The sequence below is a fragment of the Condylura cristata genome, unplaced genomic scaffold (assembly GCF_000260355.1).
Source record: "Condylura cristata isolate star-nosed mole 26May11 unplaced genomic scaffold, ConCri1.0 scaffold00013, whole genome shotgun sequence".
In the NCBI taxonomy this organism is placed as follows: domain Eukaryota; kingdom Metazoa; phylum Chordata; class Mammalia; order Eulipotyphla; family Talpidae; genus Condylura; species Condylura cristata.
The window spans coordinates 35398767-35419666 of record NW_004567114.1 but is presented as its reverse complement, the minus strand read 5'-3'; the positions used below and the strand labels follow the sequence as shown (position 1 = coordinate 35419666).

Genomic DNA, 20900 nt, shown 5'->3' with positions numbered 1-20900 from the left:
CATTCCAATTTTCCCAGGCATCTTAGAAGCAGAAAAATCCAACTCATAGTGAAAGGGAAAAATAAGTCTATTGGGAGGTCCTACCTAGAGGTGCAACCAGTTAAAGCACAACAATATGAAGCTATCCCAGCCCCTGCAGCATGAATTCAATCCCCAGACAGAGGGGTAACGCACATCACATGACAGACCTCTCCTGTCTTGTCTGCTGTTCCCCTCAGCAGTGTACTTCAGCTTCATTCATCTGCCTATTCTATACCCCACTCTGTCTCTGGTGAATCCACTTACCCCCTGCTACCTTTGGTCTGTACCCCAGTTCTGTGTGCATAAATAAATAATCTTTAAATAATCATCTATTGGAACTAATTCACAAATGACATAGATGATGGAATTAGTCAAGCATATTAAAAGATTCATGAACATATGTCCCAATGCTAACAGAGACATAGTAAAAAAAAAAGTGTAAAGTTGAAAAGTATAATGTCTGAAAGATAGACAATATGGTATTGAATACATTAGAAACTATAGAAGAAAAAGCTAATATAACTAAAGACAGTATATAAGTGATCAAAAATTTAATAGAGAAAATGAAATTAAAAATGGACATAGCATCGGGCCCTCCCTGGTGGCGCAGCGGGTTAAAGCACTGCACTGAGAAGCTAAAGCCACTTCCACATGAGTTCGATTCCCGCCTGCATTTGCCCCCCCCACCCCGTCGCCGCCCACCTAACCTCCGCTGGACGCTTTGGTCCTTTGCCCACTGCCAGCTCCTTCGGTCCTTTCCGTGTGGTAGCTAAGGTAGCATGAATGATTGATTTTTCTCTCATGCAGTTTCCTGGGAAATAAGTAAGTCAGGTCACGTAGAGTCTGGGTTTTCTGGGTTTTTCCCCCTCCCTCTCTTCTTTTGGGCAACGTGGCTCTCCGAATTTCAGCAACACATGAAGCTCAGGACTGCCCTTCAGAAGCCAAGCTATAAGATTGTATTAGGCACACGTAGGCACACGTTAAAATTTAATTTTGTTACGTATTTTTTCCCCATAGATATTCCAGTTTTACAGCTCGGTTTCCAGAATAATATGTAGGTGACGCTACAGACTATTAAGTAATGTTTGCAGTTCATAGACTATGTGATTATACCTGTGTCTCACGGGTTCTTCATGTTGATAAGGATCTTGTAGAAAGGTCTAGAGAGCAGGCATGAATCAGGGCCCTGAATGCTTTTAAAGGTTAGGAAACTTCCCTGCATATAACAGAATTGCTTCATGTTATCTCACTGGCATTTAGACACCTCAACTAGTACAGAAAGTGCATATTACTGGACAGGTTCAGCGGTTTGCTGTTTCCTAGCACGGGTGGTGACAGACTGAAATAATATCCGAGGCCAGTGGGTGAGTGAGGGTGGGGGAGGGGAAAGGTCTGTTAGTTGTAATTTTGGAAAGGGGAAATTCTTTAGTTGGTGCCGCAGCAGGAGGGTGAACAGAGCCCCCAGTGTTTACGCAGGGAAAAGAATGCAGGGTCCTCCTCCAGCTGTTCCATGTTAGAGTCACCAGCCTGGAAGACTCAGCAGAGGTCCGGGCTGCCATTTGATGACAAGGTCCAGTCCAGGGCTGCAGGGCCTGGGAGACACTGGAGTGAGTGTGCCTGTCAGGGAGCAAGGAGGGGACTGGCCTCCTTGCTCCTCTGTGCTGTGGTGCTCATGATGCTGAAATCACTGGGATGGGATGTTTCCATATATAGAATCACAGGCTGGAAGTGACGGCTGGAAATCCTCTCAGTCCTTTTCCTGACCAGACAAAACCACCCCCATAGGCCCTTGTGCTGCCAAGTATGGAGGGCCATAGTGAGGGAGAGCCCATAGCCCCACCTTCCCCTTTCAGCCTGAGCCCCACAACCTATAAGGTTAGTCACAGGAGTGCCAGTGGCCAGGGGGGCCCCATTATGTTCCTTCCATGTTTATAAATAGCCCAAGTCCAGCCTCCTTAATGAGGGTGTGGAAGTGTAAGGATAACTGATGACCCACTCTCTTGCCTTCTGTCCTTAATGTGAAAGGGTAGCCTGCTTCATCTCCTTGCTTTGCTTTCTCAAGTTTGACAAACAAGGTTATATAAACTTTTGTATTTCATAGAATACAAAGGACTTAAATGCTATATAGTAGTTTATTTTGAATGCTTGACTTCAGGCATGTACTGGCTTTTTAAAAATATGATAATTAAGCTTTAGGTTATTCAGAATTAGCGACTGGTGTTTCTTTGTGAGTGAAGGAGATATTTCCCCATATAGCAGCTGTCTATTTAGAGGTTTTGGAAGTCATTAAGTGTCTGAATTAAAAAGAGGTTGTTTAGTTAAAAGAACTTGTAATTTAATAAGCTAAGGAAACAAATTGGACTTCACTGATCTTTAAAAAGTTACTTGGTAATATTTTCTATCAAAAATTTTCCCCATATTTATTTGTATGAAATACATGCTACCTGTTCACACTGTTAAATGCTATAGATGTATGAAATATAGAACCATTATCTGGTTTCTAGATTAGTCTTTGGACATTTTCTTTTAGAAACCTTTTTTCCTTGTTTTGTTGTGTAGCCAGGACAGAAATTCACTAGGTCGAGTGATGATTTAGTTTACTTCTGCAGTATGGGGATCATACAGAGCATCGAGATTTGTCATAGCATATCTGAGTATGGAGTGTGGCTCTCCTCTGCATCTGGAACCTAACCAGAACCAGGAAAGGGGCAGAAGAGCCCACTCAGCAACAGGAAGAAAGGGCATGAAGTCCGAGAGAAATTTCCAGGCCCCGTCTCAACACACTTACTCTTATTTTAGACAACAACTGTAACCCTTTTTTATTTTTTATTCTAGCATTTAGGGATAGCGCATTTGGGATGGGGTAAAAAGGGTGCTGTCACCAGCAATGAAAAGTGACCCCTGCTTGACAACTAGGAAAGAGAAAGGAAAATGACAATTGTAGACATAAAAATTCGGACTAAAAGCCCCTGGAGGTTTGAGTATATTAGGGTAGTATCCCACAATAGATGCTGCGGGCATTTCTCTAGAATAAACAGAAACCAATAATGTCCATTTGCCACCAATGAAAGTGAACTCTAAAAAAGGCTATGTTTTGAAAATCTGTCTTTAAGAACAGAGAGAAATACACAATATATTTGGGAAATACTGACACTCCAGATAATGAACCTCCAAAGCTGTTTTGGTGTGTAAAGTTCTTACCCATTCAGAAAACTAGGCTGTGGAGAATGACTCATTCATTGGCTAGCTGAGATTTCCTATACGAAAAATCATCATATTCCACTTACTTTATTTTGTTCTAATCAATTAAACATTTCTTTCAGTGTTGAGAGATTATAAAACTTGGTGAATAAACCAAATTCATTTCTGGGGCTTAATCTCAGTAGAATAAAGAAAAAATAATTAGTAATAATGTGAACTTAGGAGTTTTCTCCAGGACTTACTCTAAATAAAGAAATAACCTTTCCAGTTAACCATGATTTATTGGAGATTTGTGGGCTGTATTTTGATGTTCTTTGTTCTTTTAAATTTAACATTTATTGGGGGTATCCAGCGGTTCATTGGTTCAGATTCATGTTCATGGTCTTTTGAGGTCTAAAGAAAATGGTTGCCTCAGTCCCTAAAGGTGATGCTGAGTACTGTAGCATTTGCCCCACAACCCCCTCAGCTTAGCCCTTCAGTCACCAACACAGGGTAACATGGAGGCTCTCGCCAGTCTTATTTTGTGGATGACTGTTTCTGGGGCTAACAGGGCATTCGATACATACAAAATAGTAAAAATGAAACCCACTGATCTTACTTGCAGTTCTCAAAAGAAAAATAGCTTGTATGGCATTAAATATTTACAACTTTTGTCATTTAGTCTTGAAGTACATTTTCCAGTGGAAGCAATGAAATAAATGGAGATTCACAAATGAGCCCACAAAGATTTATACACTCACAAAGAATTGCATGTTTTGTGGGGGAAACTGCATATGTTTGTAGTAAATAAATGGCAAAAGATTGTTGCCTCACTTAGAATTAAGTGCAAGAAAAAGGATTATCTGAACTGGTGGTCTCGGAGACAAAAGTAATTGTGGAGACTTAAAAGGACTTGTGGGTGTATTTTGTTCTCATTAGAGAGGGGGTATGTTGGGTCTATGATTTTTTTTAATGGTTTTTGGTTTCATAATAAAGGTATGCTTTGCCTTAGTTGCTGCTTTTTTGATCACAAATGGAGTAACAGAAAAGTAGAATTGAGGTTTTCTTAATGGTACTGAGAAGATCTTATTTGTTCTTCTTTCTTTTACCTATTCTTTCAACACGTATTTTTTGACTGCTTCATATTTTCTTGGCCCAGTGTTTGCATGATGAGAATGCAAAGGCCATTTACTATAGTCCAGTGTCAGTACTATCCAAGGATACTCTACGTTGAGTAAATAACTAACATAGACTAATATATGATACAATATCATAGGCGGTCAAGCAAAGACTTGGGTATGAAGTGTGGGGGAGGGGTCCTGGGAGCATTGTGAACCTAGCAGTGAATTGCCTGGAGGGTCAGGCAAAACTTTACTGAAGGGAAGCCATATTTGAATTAAGTTTTGAAGGGTGAATAGGAGTTGGTTCATCATGTAAGGAGGATTATAGACAGCAGGCATGAAGCTGTTTTCTAAGCAGAAAGGATAGTGTTTATAAAAATGTTGACTTTTGAAGATTCGTTTGTGTGCTGCAAAGAGTGATTTAAGAGTGGCTAGAATGGTGATCTCTCAGAGTCAGAAGTTAAACAGAAACCACAGGTGTCAAGACTTTGCCAGTTTAGGACTGCAAAGATGATAAAGACTTAGACAAGAGTATGCTGAGGGTGAAAGGGGAGAAGGAAAAACATTAGAGATGAATTTGTGTGTGTGTGTTTGTACATGCACACATTTGGGGGGAAGCTCCCCAATATGTATGATCCACTGAGAGGCACTGAGGCTGTTTCCAGTGGGGCCAGCTGGTGACATCACTACTCAGGGCAGCTTTGTCGTCAGTATTTCTACATGGGAGTGAAGGGCTGAGAGAGGAAAAGATGGTCCAAGTGGCCTTGTATCCATAGGTGGGCCTGTGTTGTGGATGATTCTTAGATTATGGATTTTAAAATCACACTGGGCTTGTCAGTTAATTTTTGAGTCTCAGCTTTCTTATCTGTAAAATGGAACTAATAAAACCTTACTATTAGCTAGAAATTATACGTGAGCTCCAGTGAGTAGTTTCCCTCAGAGGGAGAGGGATTAAGAGATTAAATTAAATTATCTCTAAAAGATAGGTAATTTACATAAGTACTATTTTTCTAATTTATAGAATATCTTTTCATTTAGGGATTATCAAGAAGAGATTGATGATTGGCATGGAACCCTGAAAGGTCATAAATTTATTTTACTGCATCTTATACATTTTAGCTTTGTTGTTCTAGTCTCTATCATATTGAATCTGGGAAAAAAAAAAAAAAAAGACAGCACTGACCCAGTTTCCCAAATAACTTGTCAACACCTTTTTCCTTCAGATAGTGAGTGTCAAAAAGAAATCATTTTGTTGAATGAAATATTTAGGGACTTTATATCTGAAACACTTTCCACCTAGGGTGTTATAATTTTCTTTGGGTTGGTCTGGAATGGCAGGTAGCAGAACATAAACATTTGTACTCTTTGTTGTGAATAGCTTGGGTTTGGTTATTTAGTTTGGGTGCTGAAGGGCTTCAGCAGCTAAGCATGTTATAAACAGGTCTCATCAAAGCAAGCCAAAGGGTACAAACTTAACAGCACTCAGATTGGTTTGTTTATGTTTAAACAAACAAGTGAGAGTGAAATGAGGGTCAGAAAGACCAAGAAGTAACCAAAAACTCCTAGTATATTCTGCAGAAGTGTAATTCTAAGACAATTGTTAATACCAAAAAAGAGAAAGATAATTGTTATTTGACCTGAGGAGAAATTTATATATAGTTTTTCATCCATGAGTGAAGAAGCTTGGATAAATACTCATTTGTTGGGAAAGGCGTGGTGCTTAGTTAAGCCGTTTTTTCTTTTTAAAAACATAGTTATGGTTTGGGTTTGTAGCCTGTTCCTTTCTTTTCATCCTCCATTCATCTTTCCAAGGCCTTACTGAGTTCATCCTATTCACATAGATGAAGATGTACAATCAGACATCTTTGAGCTATTTTTTTGCTTCTGTGGATGCTGCCTGAGGCAGGAATCTCCCAAAGAAAGCAGAACTCTCAGAACAGTAGCCAAGCTTCCTCTCTAGGTGAGCTAGGCATCATTTGGGCCTGCCTTAAAATTTGCACCCCAAGAGCCTTGGTTGGATTTTGGGGGAAATAGCCTTTTTTTTTTTTAGGTAGGAGCACACCACTCCTCAGGACTCATAGCTACTTCTACAATTTTGTTCCCATACATATCAGCATTTTAATACAGTTTTCCTTGTCTTGGTTTACTGAGGAAAAAAATCAATCAGATATATAATGGACAACATAATTAAGTGGTACCTGACAGAGTATGCAGTAAAACACTAGAATCAACTTCTAGTACATGTAAATTCACCAAATGCTCCAGCAGAGAACTGAATGCTGTGTCAAAAGGTGAAGAAGGTGTAATGATTCTTCTCAAGGAACTTATACTTGAGTTGTGGAGGTTACCAAATGCTCTGGCTCGACTGGGAGAAGAAAACTGATGTTGAGTAAAAGGAAGAGAACGGTGTGGCTTGGGTGGCCCAAGTCATGAATGGATATGAACTCAAGTATGGCGACTTGACACCAGCACTTCATGGCTCACCGGATTCTTGCCTGTTTGATATCTGTAATGCAGCGTTTATTAAAGGAGCTACACACAGGGGGATTGTGTTCTTTGAAGGGTGAGCGCACATACATGAGAGAGGGCAGCCTGGTGTGTGTTGTCTTCAAGAATGGTTTCTTCAGTGGAAGAAGGGACAATCCAAACCTTCCTCAGACATCTGACATATTTAAAGACAGGAAAGGTAAGCATTTGCTCACTCAGTATTTTCATCCCTCTTAAATATCCATAAAATTATGAGACTAATCCTGAGTTCTTCCAGTAGAATACTTTTGTCTGGTACTTTTGATTAGAACTGGTGTCAAGCAGAAACATCCAAAACACATAAAGGAAAAGATAAAAGTGTCTTAAATTGTAAAACTGGATGTGTTTCTATATCCTTAGAGTTCTCATTATACCAACAACTCTGAGGAGGTCTTGGATTCAGGTGGGGGCCGGGAGTCTGTAGTTCTGATAACTCCAGGTGCTGCTACTGCAGGTCCTGAGACTGTGGTCTGGGGACCACTCTTTGAGTAGGGAGGTCGTTGGCTGCTAGAGGGTAATTTAGAGGTGATTGGCATATTGGCTTTCAAGTGTTATGGTTATGTACCAGGAATAAAGTTTTTATTTGCACATGAAAACTTACAGGAAAGCCTGTGGGAGGTGGATGCTGCCTTGCCCTCCTCATCCACCCCTACCACTGAGGCCATCCCAACCCTTGCTCTGCCTCCAAGAGGAGCAATTTGAAGATCTCAGTGATTTTCCTGAGCTCAAAATCACTAGAATCCTTTTTCACAGTCTGAACTGGCCTGACTGAGGAACAAGGGCTGAGTTCTGTTGTGCATTTCCCACAGCCTTTGAACCTGGAATTTCCAGGCATTCTGATACTCAGCATCCCATGGAAAATAAGACTTCAAGAAAGATTCATTTTTTTGCTGATGCTGTGGATTGAAAGTTGAACTGGAAAAGCAGGAATGTTAATTCCAGAGGTTATATGGGAGAGCGCTCTCCTGCTTCCCCAGTGCACTCACTTAAAGCACAACCGCTGGGATTTCTGAAGTGGTTTATCCTAATCTGTCAGTAGAAATGGATTGTCAGTGTGGACAGAATAAAGACTGTTGACCTTTATCGTTTGCATTGCTAGCTGTGTGTGTGCACCAAGTGTGTGAGTTAAACATGGGAGTAAAATGGCAATAACATTCAACCACTTTTGTATTTCTGATAAGTAACAAAGGGACAGGGAAAATCATCAGGAGCCTCAATAAATAGCGTCTCCATTGGAAAAGGAAAAAGGAGGGGAAAGAGGTTTAGAATTTGATAGGGGTTGGTGAGGTTAACAATGCTGTGTAGAGTACCTGAAGAGAATTTACGACATAACTTGTGAGCATTTGGGTGAGGAAATAGGAAGAGCCTGGTTTTCCTAAGAATGGGTCATGGAGAACTAATGTCATTTCCTTTCTGCAGGGGGAATGGGGAGGGAAGGGAGATAGCATTGACAAAGTGACTGTTGTGCTGTGGGCAGATCATAAGAGTTCCTGGAGGCATCCCTGAGCTGAATTTAATTAGCTTTCCAACAAATCCCTTATTTCCTGAATGGTAAGGTGGAGACCCGGGGCTGGGGAGAGTCTTGTGGGTGTGTTAGCATGTCTTTTGTGACATGCTTTGTGAGAGAGGGCTTTGGTGCTGTGCACAGGCACACATGTTCTACCTCATCATTCATATGGACATGTGACTTAGCCTGGGGTTCCCCTCAAAACAGCCTAAGGCAAGGGCTGGTGCACAGGTAATTTATTTTGGGCGCTGATCTCAAGGAAGAAGAAGGGGAGCAGGAGGAGAAAAACCCTATTGTCAAGCTTATCATTGCTGTGGGTATCTGGGACTCAGTCTCACAGGAATGACCTACCTGTGCCTTAGAAGGGCTGTTCCAGACAGAAAGGGCTGGACTCAGCAGTATCATGTGTGGAAAAGTCACCTGGCTTTTGGTAGATATAGAATTTAGAATGAATTACATCACATGTAGTCACCTCCAAGGCCATTATGCCTTTAACAAGACATTGTATATATAATACAATATGTGCTCACCATCATGTTCTCTTCCAACCATGCTGTCCCTTGAGTTCTGGGCACACACACTTTGAGGTAGGTGGATGAATCAGGATGTGGTCAGAAGAAAGAGGATGGCGGCCACCTGAGAATATTTAGGCAAATATTTAGGTTGGAGAAAAGATGAGCACAGAACATGACAGCGGCTGTTGGTTCCTGGGAAGGTTGGCTTGGAGTAACGGGGTCTGCTGTGTGGAAGGCAGTGTGTAGGAGCTGCAGGTCCTTGAACAGAAGACAAACTAGAGAAAAACATCACGACGATTAGTGCTCCTAAAGATGGGCTGAACTGCTCTAGGAGCCAGCAACTCGTCTCCTGGTGGACAAATATTTAGCATAGTGCAGACACAGGTTAATACAGAAACACAAGAGCAGCTGCTCTATGCTACGCACTGGCTCTTGCCGTCGCCCTGCTGAGTGACTTGCCTACTGGAGGTCATTTCCTCATCCCGGCAGCCCTGAGAGATGAGAAGGAACTGTCATCATGCCGTTTTTCAGGGACAGTGCAAGCAGCCTGACTTCAGAATCCTCCCATGTGGTAGAGGCACAGTGTGTGTTTGTTTTACAAAGATGTGACTTTTTGAATGACTTATAAAGTCTCTTCTAGCCTTAAGATTTGATGACTTCTGTAAGCCAGGGGTAAAGATTGAAAAAAAAAAAATACAAACAACTGTTGGAAAAAAGAAAAAGACCATACGAGTGAATGAATGAATGAGAGAATGAGTAAGTAGGGTAACCCCAAAAAGTCTTCAAATGAATTCCAGTGTTTTCCTCCTGTACTTCTTGGCTTGTTTGAGTGATTCTCTGTTCTTTATTGAAATAGGCAGTGAGGTGAGGCTGGAAATCAAATCTTGTTTCTTTTGGGTCACACTAGAACATGGATAAGCCCAAGTGTGTCACTCATTTTTAGAAAAGGTAACTCATAATTGCAGCCTATACTTTGGAGTCTTTTTAGTTTTCACCATGTAGATCTAAAAGTGACTATAGTGTATTTTTTGTGTAGCAACTGCCTTTCCTCCCACCTTCTTCTGTCTCTCCTCCTTCTCTCCTACTTTTCCTCTCTCTCTCCCTCCCTCCTTTCTTCTCCTTCGCTCCCTTCGGCCCTCCCTGCTCCCCCTTCTCTCTCCCTCCCTCCTTTCCTTCCAACACTTTCTATGTATCACACATTATGCGGAGAGCTACAGTGCTTACAAACACTGTCTCCCATTATTGAGTATATGACACAACACAAAGAAGCAGAACTCATGGTTGTGAAAATTAAATGTAACATATTGCAAAAATGTGCTTGTTATTGTCCAGTCTAGCAAGTAGGAAGTGATTAATAGCTGGGTCCTAAATTACATAAATCCCACCAAGTATAAATTTTGCAAATGAGAAGCTTAGGTTGAGAGTGGTTGGGGACGTGCTCAGCTCATTGACACGTGTCTGCGGCAGAGGACTTCCAGTTCTTAGGTAAGTAAAAGTGTTGGTTTTTCAAAAGAAAGCACTTCAGGATAATTAGTGGTAGTTTTAATGTTTCCCTCTAACATTTTGTAAATTTAATCTTGGAAGAATTCTTTTCAGTGTGTCCATTTTGACATCATTCTTCCTTATCACATTAATGTGGCTTGGCCTTTTTTCCACTGGTCTTTTTTTTTCTCCAATTAAGTGAAAGGCAATGATTACATATTTCCTTTCCTTTAAGGAAGATCACAGAATGGAGGTTTCTGCTGCTTCTGCTAGAAGAGTGAGGACCTGGGGAAGGAAACAGGCTTTTCTGCAAGCTGCCGAGAGGAACGAGTTAGGGCTGTGTTACCTAATAGTTCACAGAACCCTTGACTTGGACAAACTAGCAATTTATGAGCCTGGTCAAGATCTCCTTAGGATCTGGAATTAGGCAACTAAAGGGCTATACATTAACATGTTTTCCCAGTGTTTGTAAATGGTGGAAAATTTCTGAAGATTAGTTTAGGGAAACACATAGTGTAAGAGTGGATTCTCCTTAGGTCATATCTTCTAGAAACAATAAATGAGGCAGTCTGGCCCAGCCCTTTTGTTGAAGACTGAGGTCAACTAAGATTTGAGAGGGGATGGATGCTGGATTTAAGCTCAGTGTCTTCCTGACTGTTTCCCACTTAGGCCTTAGTATCTCGAACCTTTCCCAGAGCTGATCTGGCTGCCAGCACCACTACACGGAATGACCCTTTATTCTGGGCATGAGAGAGGCTGTTTACCTGAATGACCAAAGCAGCATTTATCAGGATAGTCACTGAAAGACAGCCAGGTCCCCCGCCCCCCTCCTTTTCATGTCTTTACTTACAATGACACATAGGTTTGTTTTCATTAGAAAATGGCTAGCACTCATATTTTGAAATTGAAGTGCTTTTTAGTATAGGAAGTTTTGACTTTATTTTTGCATTTTTAATCACAGTTCCAGTAATGCCCTCTTGGCTTATGTGGAATCTGACTCAGCCACCCTGGAGTTACCCTAAATCCTAGCAGAGAACTCAGAGAACTGAGTCTTTTATGACTGCCTCCCTGCCTGTGGGAGGGATTTCATTCAGCGCCTGGAGCAGCAGGTCATGTGCATGGCAGTGTGGCGTGACCAATGAGGTTTTTGAGGCTGTCCCCTGTCTGCTTGGGGCTTTCCCTGCAGCCACCACTTACAACACCAGTCAGACAGAGTGCTCATCGGTCCCCTTCCAGACTAGCCTGTGTCTTAGTCTCTTTTTCTCCAGTTCCTAATGCATACAGTACATTTTTATTGGAAGAACTGATGAAGAATTCAAAGAAAACTCATAGTTCTTGTCCACTAGGGGTTTACCATCTTTGGTGGTGAAAAACACCCTAAGATTTAAAAATAGAATAGAACAAGATGGGATCCTAGTCCCGTTGCTAAGATGTGTGTGGTAAAGGCCAGATGAGAGTAGATGTGTTAGTTTTTGGTCTCTTACAGAAGTCCTGGGTGGGATCTTGGCGTCATCACTTCTTAGACGTGCCACCTTCTACAAATTATTTTAGTTCTCTGAGCCTCACTCTACTCATCAGTGAAATGGAGTCACTTCTACAGAAAGTCACAGGCTGTGACTGGGATGACGTGTGTTATAGATGTGTAAGTTGCTCTATGGGCTGCACCTTGTTTTACCAACGTAGGCTGAGTGACATTCTCGTATGACCAGCTGAACCAGTGGGTTCAAAAATCCAGGAATGTGGGTGTTTCAAAGTTTCCATAAAAGATAACCATGGGTTATTTTTCAGAGCTTTCGCTTGTTTGCAACCGCAGGCCTAAGCACATGGTTCTCTTGAACCATGACTGAGCACCTCTGGGTGTGCACCAAGGCCTGGATCTGATGATTTAATCAGGACCTGAAGCTGTAGGATCCAGTGACCCCACAGGTTGCCTGACTCTAACTTGTCAGAGTTCAGCTTTTGCCCCTGTTCAGATTTTTAATTGATTAAATCACTGAATTCTCTTTGCATCTGAAGGACTCAGTTCAGTGCTAAAGAATTTTTTGGGGGGAAGGTTACATAAAATGCTGTGTACGAAACACTGATTCCTGCCTGCATATATTCTAGCACAAGTGTTCATGGGCCGCTGAAAGCCAGTCATAAGGATACTCCATTGGATCCTTTAAGAATTTGTGATAATTAAAGTGGGTTTTTTTTTTAAGCTTTATTATTAAAAAGCTAACTCCTGGTAAAAGTTATCATCCAACTTAAAACCATTCAGTGAGGAACCTTTGAATATTTTTGTATACCTCAGCTAAACAAGAAAATAATTGTGCTTTGCTTTTTATTCTTGAATATTATTTTGACCTTTACCTTTCATTGAACAAGTGTTAGCTGGAAAAGAAAAACAGTTTCTTGTCATTGTTCTTGTTTGTTTGTTTATTTAACAAAACCTCCCTATTCTCACATTTTCGTTCTGAGGCAGGAGGAGCTGTGTTAGCAAATTTTCCAGATTATTGTGGTATTTGCAGATGGTTTGAGCACAGTTAAAATATTGAAATTGTAGCTGTGAGGTCAAGCTTGAGCTTTGTGTGTGATGCTGGCATTAAGCTGCTGGTGGGTTACATGGAAATAATTTCAGTGCTTATATGGTTAGCTGACTGTGTTTTAGGCAGCAATAATTTGGACAAGAGTTGTACTACTGGTTTTCTTTAAGGTTGTCCCCCTTCTCATTGAGGGACAGAGAAAGACTACCAGAATTAAAATAGGAAGTGCTTGGCAGTTTTGTGGAACTCCACAGCATTAAAGTGACAAGTGGTGCATCAGCTGTTGTTCAGGCCGTGGATAGAGCAGATCTGTGTGTGTGAAGACAAAGACGGTGGCCCTCCTTTGCCGGGTTCCCTGCTCCCTCTGCTTATTAGCTGTTCAGTACTCAGCACCTTAGACTGCTGTGGCCCTGTTAGCCAAGGAACTATTCTAGAATAAAGGCAACTACAGAGAGGTGACGACTAAATGCTCTATGGGGTTCCGGATCAAATCCTAGATTGAGAAAAAACATTGCTGTGAAGGCTAATAACTGGTGAAATTTGCATATGAAATAGATGCATTATAGGGGCTATATTGTATCAATTTTGAATTTCCTAACTATTATTATTACATCAGAAAATACCAGGAGATGCATGCTGAAATCTTTAGGGATGACGGGACCGAATGTTTTCAGCACATAACTGATGTTTCCAATGGTTCTGTGTAACATCAATGACAAAGGATGAATGGATCTTGGTGAAATGTACATTTTTTAAAAGTTCAACATGTTAATTATTTTTACCCTACTTGTGTAGGTGACCAGGTGAAGCACAGTATGCCTAGTTAACTATGAATTGCAGATACATTATGAGTAATGGAGCATATTATATTCCTTATGCTAAAGAGGTATTTGCGGTGTTTTTGAAACAAAGCTAACTGGGGGTTTTGTATTTTGTTTGCTCTATCTGGCACTCTAGTCCTGAATCAACAGTGCCCTACTAAAAAGATGTATACAAGGAGGTTGACCTCTCACAGGGGAGAGTGAAGACAGGACTTTTCAGAATTCTGTTTGGTCGCCTCCTTAGATAATGAGTCCAAGGAAGCTGGGACTTAACCTGATTGATCTTCTTTCTCGTTGAGCTAATTTGAGCTTTCTCCATTTCTTTGTAGTTGGTGGAGTCTACATTTTATACTAAGTTACCCACATCCCGACACTCGTGACAGCTTTAAGCTCTTCTTCCAGCACACTTGAGTAGAATGGATACTGGAATCTATTTTGACAGCTGTTGAAAATCTAGGCTGTTACTACAGTAGGTTAAAGAGGTTATTTGTGACACTGGTATTATTCAGCGAACCTTCTGAAAAGATCTGCACACTGTTCAGACAAGTGGTATTTTATAGAATTATGACGATTTTGGTGTTCGCATTTAAATGATCAAACATAATGCTCTCTGGAATTATACACTTAGTAATATTTTCCATTAATTTGCCCAACTAATGTAGTAATTGTACTTTACAGTGTTCTCAGTTACCAGTGCCTTTAAATGCAGGTGTAGAGTCCTTAAATACAGCTGCCCCATTAATAACCTTCCCTTTAAAAGTGACCTTGGAGCAATCTCACAGAGAATGAATTTCTGTGATGGAGCTGCTAAAAGAGGTCTATGCAAGTAACAGGTGGCTTCAGTTGGCCTGCTTTCACTGAAATTTGATTCAAATAAAGCACTGCCTTATTTTACCATTGGAATCATGATTATATGCTAGACTGACTTCTTTTTTGGAAAATTGCATGTCAGTGCTGAGATTTGGGTTTAGGGTGGGGTGTCTTACAACTGTACAAATTGGAGAGCTTTATAGATAAGACACAGCAACTAAAGGATAAAACATGCATGGTCTTTATGAAGCAAAGGAATTTTCCCAGGGGACTTGCAGTTCTACTGACTTTAGGTTCCCGGGCACCTACTTGGATTGTTTTAAACTTGAATTTTCTTTTATCTCAGGTCTAAAGCATTGAAGAAAACTGTTAAAATGATTATCCACACAGTGCTTAGTACATAGCAGACACTCAAATTTAGCATCATTCAATGGAATATACTAGATAATTGTATTATTTAACTTTTGATGTGATTTAATTACTTGAAATAGATCTTTCCATTTCTGCCTTTATGCAGTTGTTTGACAACACAATTGTTAACATGTTTTCAGATTAAAATAAATGTTCCACTCTAAGTTTACACTAGATAACATTATTATATAAAGAATTAGCAGCATTAAATGGATGAAATGAAATTTGACATAAAAGCTATTTCTGATAGGTCTATTTTATTAAAGATACTTTCTCTCAGGTTTGAAAAGATTCATCAGATTGTGAAAATTAGGTTCTAGCAAACTGGGTAGAATAGTTTTTTTAAAAGACAGCACTTTTAAAAAGAATTTTATATCTGTTGTAGAAGAATTGAAAAAGAGAACATAAATAGCTTGTAATGCTATTTTCATTTTACTGAATATATTTAAGGTTTTATTTCCAACCATAAATACACAAATAGATTTTTTTCACAGAAATACAAAAAATTAGGACCATATGGATATAATATATAGTGGCATATATGTGTTTATATGCTGTTCTGTGAAAATTATTTAAATTGCCTTTTAAATTTACACTATCATTAATGTTTTAATGAGTTCTTTACAAATAGTATCATTATGACTGTGTAGTCTTTCAGGTATAACTGTGCTGTAATTTGTTACACCAAACCCTATACTTAGTCATCTAGGTTATTTCCAGTTTTTTACAAGGGTGTTGTGATAAACACCCTTGAAAATGTGGTTATTACATTGGGGTGTGGGTCATAACATCTGTAAGATTTTGCATTTAGTGTGCTAACCATGTCATCATTCTGAAAGTTTGGGTGGTAACTCTATAAAATGGAGTAGAAAAATTTTTTAAAAAGCAAGATTCTTATAAGAATTACCTTTCTACTGTGAAAAACTGAAATGCCTAGCGAATGCACCTGTGAATATTAAGTGTGTAATTTCTTACTTTTTACTTACTTTCCAACAGTGGATCCTACCAAAAACAAATTTTTGTTTGATGTGCTACTATTGCAGATGAATTTTATTGGTACTTTTCCATATATTTATGGCCCAGCTGTATTCTTATCCTCTGTCTCCTTTCCACTGGGACATTTGTTTCATTTACCAACTATGAGCACTCTCTGCCATATTCATGTCTTTTTCTTTTTTGCATGGCATAATTTGATATAAGGAGTTTTAAATTCTAATGTAGTTTACTGGTAGGAAAAGGATTTGATAGAGCAAGTGATAGCTCTATCAAAAGTTATTCTTGCCCTTAGCTGTGTGGTCTTATTTAGTTTTCCAGAAGGAAGAGGCAACTGTTCATATTTAGTTCAATCCTCTGAGAAGCTTAAGTTACTAAAACTATACAACTTATGTGTTAAGAATCAAGACACATCTGTGCTTGCATTGTCTAAACAGTACTTCAGATTAGTACTTTCATCCTACAAAGTTCTCATTTTGGAGGTTGGTCTATTTTATCTTATTACTTTATACAAAAAGATTTATTCATTTATACATACAAACTGGGGTACAGGCCAGAGGTGCAGGTATGGTGAGAGGTTTTACCAGAGACAGAGTGGGGAGCAGAACAAGCAGATGGATGAAGTACACTGCTGAGGGGAACAGCGGGCGAGACAGGAGAGGTCTGCTGCACCATGTGGGTCACCTCCCTGGCCAGGGATCAAACTTGCACTGAGGTGGCTGCAGCTGGTTTGTAGTGCTATGCTTTAACCAGCTGCACCACCAGAGAGGGCCCTGGTCTACTTTATAGTAACATAAGTTACAGAGGTAGGCTAAGAGTTCAAATGGATAAATGATTCATCCTATGTGAAATTTTCTAATGATGGAGTAATTCACAGTCTGTTCTATCAAGACTGCCTAGAGCTAGGGATGGAAACAGCGGTATTAGAGTTCTATCAAGGCTGATGATTTACTGATTCATAGACATCTACTAGATCAAACCCCTCATATTTTCATTCCAGCCTATTAGAATTTTATAGCCATATGCAGTATGGATACTTTGGGTGGCTTTTCCATGATGCTATTTTTCTGGTCCATTTTGCATCAAATATGTTACCAATATAAGCAGCAAGATTCAACAGTAAGCAAAATTATTTAAGAAGCCAAGAACTACTAACATTCATTAGAGTCAGTGATTTTCAACGTGGGAACAAGGTATCTCTCTCCAGGAGATGATAAGGTGACTTCGTCATTCATTCATTGACTAATTTTCATTTTGTGCATATTGAAAACTACATTTTTCATAAGAAGAACACACTCCATGTTAGAAACTGAAGATCAGCTGCATACAAGACATAGTCCATTCCTTAATTTAAAAGCAAAGTTCATGGCTTCAGTTTCTTTCAATTCTGATATCTTAACTTTGGTTTTCAGATAAGTCTGGAGTTCCCTTCAGCCCTGCTCTTCCTCTAGAGTCTGCATAGCTCATTTCATATCTTTAAGTCTTGGACACCTCCTCAGAGATGCTCTCCTGACCACTCTCTTTAGCCCCCTTACCCTGATTTATTTTATTCATGGTATTCATCACCATGTGGGATATTATGTATCTGTTTATCACCCGCCTCTAAACTCCACTTGAATGGAAAATCTTAAGAAAGAGCATTATTGTCGGTTTTGTTGACTGCTTTTCTGTCGGTATCAGAAACACAATATAGAATATAGCAAGCCTGCAATAAATATTTATTAGATGAATTAAGTTACTGAATATTTGCAAGCCTGTGATGTGGCTGGCACTTTAGATGGTGATAAGTGCAATGAAAAAAAAAAAATACAGCTGGGTGAGAGGACAGGGAGTTGTTAGGTATGTCTCTCCTTAAAAAAAAAAGAAAAGAAAAGAAAAGAAAAGAAAAGACCTGGGGTTTTAAAAGATGGGGAGACACTGATTGGCAGGCTCATTTTCCCTTTTATTTCTCCTGATGTCCTTGGGTCCTCTTCTCTCATCTCTCTTAGTCATGGTATGATCACTCTGCTGGTTGTGCCAAATCTTTCTAATGAGTGACATCACATTCCTTCCAAACCTCCCTCCAAATTGACCTTTCTTCTTGTGTAGCCAGTTGTTGAGTCTTTTATTTTCCAGACTTCCAGGTAACATGCTCTCCCGCAGCTAATTTCTTTCAGAAATAGCCAGAGATTGCCTTGTGCTTTGAGAGTCAAATGATAGTAACTGAATCATGTTAGTTCACATGATTCTGAACTTAAGTTCTTGAAAAGATGCATCAGAGAGTGATTTAAACATTTTCAAAATTAGAGTTCTTATCTCAGATCTTCTTTTTTCCTCACTCACTTCAGTAGCTTGTCATCCAAACCTTCCAAGGTCTCAGTGCCCTCAGAGTGAGTGGCAGCAATCAGAGGAGACGGAGGGGAGCTGTTTGTTGGTTATTACTGGATTTCAGCACCTCATCATAAGGATACCTAATTTCCTATGATCCGTGAGACAGAGGTACCAAAAAGAAATTATCCTGTCCAGAATGCCAGGGGCATTCCCACAAGAAATGCTCATTCCATCTATTCATTTTCAGCAAAGGTAACTGTGGCCTCTAGGGGCTATTAAAAATATTATGGGATGTGATTTTCACTGGAATGGGTAGTTTGTTCTTGGCCATGTGGCCAGGAATGCTACAAGTCCTGCAGTACACAAGCGATTGCCCACTACAGAGAGTTGCCCCACATCTCCTTCCAGTTTCAGTTCAAACCAAGAATTGAAAACTCCTATTGAGAATTATTGGAGCAATAACCAACTCCATAAACAAAACACATTTTATCTTTGCAGAATTTAAGTGGATGAAAATATTGTTTTCTTCTGGGCTTTGCAGAATTCCCAATGAGCATCATCACTTGTGGCTGGTCTACATATACGGCTGTCCTACTCATTGTGATGTAGTACAGGAACCAGGATGCCATCACTTTATTATGTCTAATAGAGACCCTGTACCTGAAAGTGTACACATTGTAATGGATATTGTGGTATTATGAATGATTTTCCTTTTGTTTCAAGATTTATTTTATTTACTTAGAACTGGGGTGTGGGCCAGAGGTGCAGGGGGTGAGAAGGGTCACCAGAGGCAGAATGGGGAGCAGAACAGGCATATCTACTGAAATACACTGCTGAAGGGAATGTTGGGCCAGACGGGGAGGTCTGCTGTGCCATGTGGGTCAGCTCCCTGTCCGGAGATCAAACGCAGGCCCAAAGTGGCTGGCAATTGCTTGATAGTGCTGAGACTTTGTCTCTTGTACCATTAGGGAGGTCCCCTGTTTCTCCTTTTTTTTTTGCAAGTGGGTCATAACATTGATTTATTCAAGCTTCATGTAGATGAGGTTATATGACCTATGATTTTCATTACAAGATTGGAAGGGGGATTGGACCCTGATGAGGTTGAAAACCTTCTCTCCAGCTGGACTCAGCAGCCATATTTCTCACCTCTCTTGTGCATGAATTTGTTCTCTTTAGCTAAAGTGATTTGTTCCATGACCCACATTTTCTTCTCCTCTACCTGTCCCTCCTCATCTAAGGTCCCTCCGTCTCCCTTTTACACATCCCACCTGTCCATTATTGCCCAGTTTCCTCTGGGGGGTGGTATCCTCAGTCTTCAACTATCACACCCGTGAGGCACACATCTCCTGCAGCACCTGGATGATCTTATCTTCCACACAGTCCATGACCTGGTATCATTAGAATTTGCATGTGAAAATTATCCTGTGTTTTACATTTTCTCCTCCAGTCACTTGTAAGTTTCTTTCAGATGGTCAGCTTGCTTTTGTCTTCTTTTTATGCCACACAGAGTCTAGGAATGCTTTATGTACGGTGCATAGTGAACTCATGTTCTCTTCTTTCCTAAATGGGATTTCTTTCCTGTTTGTCATTTTGCTAACTAGAAAAGTGTAATGTGTTCATCAAGATATAGTAAAAGAAGAAAATAAAAATCATCACTGATCTGAACCCCTCCCCCCAGAGCTACCTATCATTTTAGGACATTTCTTGCCCGTCCATCTTCTGTGTCAGGGCCTTTTAAGAAAATGAGAATTATGTACTTTATCTAAGTTATATTTTGTCACCTCCTCACCCACATTGCACATAATCCCACAGTATCATGTGCATTTTCCTATGTTACTAAATAGCCTGAGAAAACATTTTTGTGAGATAGGCTATATGGAAAATTAGACATAAAAAATAACGATATAATCTTCTAAATATCTGATATCCATCTTCAGTAATATCACAGTCTGCCATCTCAGTATGTGGTTTGGGGTGGACACACCAGTCCATTGTTTGGTTGGTGTATGATTTATTTAACCATTTTCTCTGTTATTGAAAATTTAGATGATTTCTATAATTAGAGATGCTCATGTTTTTGTTCTCTGGTCATAATTATTATCCTTGCTTCCTGAAGAACCTAATTGATTTCTTCATGAACAACTAACTCTGATTATTACTAGTACTATTCTGAGAATTTTCACTATATTCTATATCTATAGCTGATTTTATTGTCATTTTTCTTTTCTCCACCCTTTAAATATTTCTTATATCAGCCAGAATTGGGTCCACATGAATTAGAATAACAAATTATATATTTCTGTTAAGTCTTTAGAGAAAATCCTGAAAGTAGGCAATGTAAAAGGATGGTGTTTATTTTCCACATCATTGAGGGTGCACACACAAGAAGAAAAGAGAGAGATTCGGAGAAAGAGTATCTGAAAAATTATAATCTTTGCCAAATGAAAAATTATTTCCCAGTGCTTAATTTTGACTGAAAAATGGCTCCCTTTTAAAGGCTGAAATAGTGACCATCTAAACTAGGGTGCATGGGAACTTATAAGGACCAGTGATTTTCTCCTGATGACTTAAATGTATATTTTGAAAAGTGCATTTGGTATTTTTAAAATCTTGATCTCTTTATTTTTTTTTTTTTTAATTAAAAAGTTTATTTTTACATCATTTTTCACATTTTTTTT

At 39.7% G+C, this 20900-nt stretch overlaps 1 protein-coding gene across 3 annotated transcripts in view; it reads left to right on the top strand.

Moving 5' to 3' along the window:
* Positions 1-20900, top strand: part of SAMD4A (sterile alpha motif domain containing 4A) — a 197852-nt gene that overhangs the window by 2158 nt on the left and 174794 nt on the right. The window lies entirely within an intron of this gene.